The 2,655-nt window shown below is 35.4% G+C and overlaps 1 non-coding gene across 1 annotated transcript; it reads right to left on the minus strand.

The window, feature by feature from the left end:
• Nucleotides 1-2,171: 2,171 nt before the first annotated feature.
• LOC128280296 (small nucleolar RNA R71) lies at nucleotides 2,172-2,278 on the minus strand. Its single transcript, XR_008270476.1, has one exon. It is a non-coding gene; the product is annotated as a small nucleolar RNA R71 (small nucleolar RNA).
• Between the last annotated feature and the right edge of the window lie 377 nt (nucleotides 2,279-2,655).

Consider the following 2,655-nt stretch of genomic DNA (forward strand, 5'->3'; position numbering starts at 1 on the left):
TACCTTAATCTTGATGCAAGTATAGCCAAATCTCCTTCTAGTTCTCTTCTAAACCAAGTATGAAGCAAAACTCCTTCCTTTTTCCTTAGTATTTTCGGCCAAAGAAATGAGAATAGATGAACAAATTTTTTTCTTCTTTGTTTTCTTTCTCTCATACACTGCAAGGGGGAAGCATGGATGAGACCATTTTTTTTCTTTCTTTGCCCATACTCTTTATTTTATCATTTCTCCTAATGCACCAACAAAACATGTCTATGACATGTTTTGCCCATCCTCTCTTGCCATGGCGGCCACCACCTATAAAAAGGGGGGTATTTGACATGCAAGTCCATTGTTTTGCATGCATGCTTTAATTAGTCATCACACATTTCCCTATCATACTTTCAAAGTTTACTATTAGGTCCTTTCTAGTGAAATTCACCTTTATAACTCTAAATCAAATCATCAAAATGTCACACACAAATTAACACATATCATAGGCATCAAAATAAATTTTTAAATTATTTTTATGCCTCGATTTTGTGGTCCCGAAACCACATCCCGACTAGGGTCAAATTTTGGGCTGTCACACTAAAGCCTATATAAACACTCTAGAAGAGGATTAGAGAGACAGATAGAGTTGGAGGTAGAAAATACTAGCGAATAGTCGTCAGAATCACCTTGGAGCCATGATCTACATCAAGAGTGAAGATTTCCATCCAAGTTCCTAGAAGTTCTTGGGGTTCTTTATGTTTTGTTGTTTTCCAAACGTTGAGATGTTTTCCATTATTATTATGAACTAAACCCTCTAAATACCTAAGGGAGATGAAACCTAAGACGAATCTTATTACTCTTTGATTTATATGATAAATATTTGTTCTTATTCTTAATTGTGAGTTTTAACCTTTACTTTAGTATTCCAGGATATTTATTCAGGTTCTTGATGTGCTTATTCAGTGGAGCAAAAGTCCCTATTTAAGAGTAGATCATCCATAATTAAGCGGAGTTGAATGCAATCTTAGAGGTAGGACGACATAAATCTGCCGGATTAGAGTCAAATCTAATAAAGGAATCCATAGATTGAGTTAATGAGACAATAGTCAGTTGTTTTTATTCTTGAAAGGGATAATAACACAAATCAGGTATTTCTACGGAATAATTCAAGTGAATAAATCATCTAAGTCAAAGGTAATAAGTGAAGTCTAGGTGGATTCTTTCTTGGGTATTGTCTTCTCCATTGGTTTTTTTAAAGTATTTTCCAACTTTCACCTCTGTCATAATCTTAGTTAAATTAGAAAATTAGTTTAGTTTAAAAGCATCCTTTAATTCTTAGGCTAGATAATAAAAAAGATAGTAATTACTAGTACTTTTAGTCCTCGTGGACACGATATTTCTGGTTTCACCATAAATATACTACTCTTCGATAGGTGCGCTTACCTTAAGTCAAATTTTTAGTTAGTTACACGACCATCATGTTTTTGGCGCCGTTGTCGGGGACTAAGATATTAGGAACGCTTAATTTTTATTACTTTAGCCATTTTTTTTAATTCTATTTAATTTTGTTTACTAAATTTTCTTTTATTTTCTTCTGACAGGTTTTTATAGTTTATGACTAAAAGAAACCCGTTGGGACCATTACTTTTTGATAGTGAGATCAAAAGCACAGCTCGCAGAAACCAAAGAGAAATAAGGCAAAGCCTAAGATACATAGAGGAAGAGCAAGAGGACGATATTCACACCACAACCGAGGAGATGGCTGAAAATTAAGAAAATCCGCTACCTCCTGCGATTGCTGCTGATCCAGTAAATCAGAATCCTGCTCCTCGTACTATGTATGATTATGCTAAACCTAATTTAATAGGAACTGAATCGAGTATAGTTAGACTTGCTGCTGCTACAAATAATTTTGAACTAAAACCTAACACGATTCAAATGATACAATAGTTTGTTCAGTTTGATGGTTTGCAGGACAAGGATCCAAAGACTTATTTAGCGAATTTTCTAGAACTCTGCGACACATTTAAAATCAATGGTGTTTCTGATGATGTCATTTGCCTTTGGTTATTCCCCTTTTCATTAAAGAATAAGGTCAAACAGTGGTTGAACTTGTTACCACGAGGGTCAATCACACTGCTTGGGAACAAATGACCAAAAAATTTCTGCTTAAATATTTTCCCCTGGCTAAAATGGCTAAATTGAGGAATGATATCTCTTCTATTTTGCAGATGGATCTAGAAACTCTTTATGATACCTAGGAGAGATACAAGGACCTATTGAGAAGGTGCCCTCACCATGGGTTATCTTTATGGTTACAGGTTCAGACTTTTTAGAACGATGTGAATCCTTCAACAAGGCAACTTATCGACGTAGCCGCCGGTGGAACTTTAAACAACAAAACACCTGAAGAGGCTTATGAATTTATTGAATAGATGTCACTGAATATTATCAGTGGTAAGTCATGAGAACAAAGTCAACAAAAGCAGCTGGTGTTTTCAACCTCAACGCGATCACTATGCTATCAAACCAGGTAGAACTTTTAAATAAAAAGATTGATGGTTTATATGGTTCTGCTCAGGTACATCTAGTGATGAGGTGTGATTCAAATGGAGGAATGCACAACCCAGATTATCCACCCTTCAACCCTGACACCGAGAAGGAACAAGTCCACTATATGGG

Source organism: Gossypium arboreum, chromosome 8, assembly GCF_025698485.1.
Source record: "Gossypium arboreum isolate Shixiya-1 chromosome 8, ASM2569848v2, whole genome shotgun sequence".
Lineage (NCBI taxonomy): Eukaryota > Viridiplantae > Streptophyta > Magnoliopsida > Malvales > Malvaceae > Gossypium > Gossypium arboreum.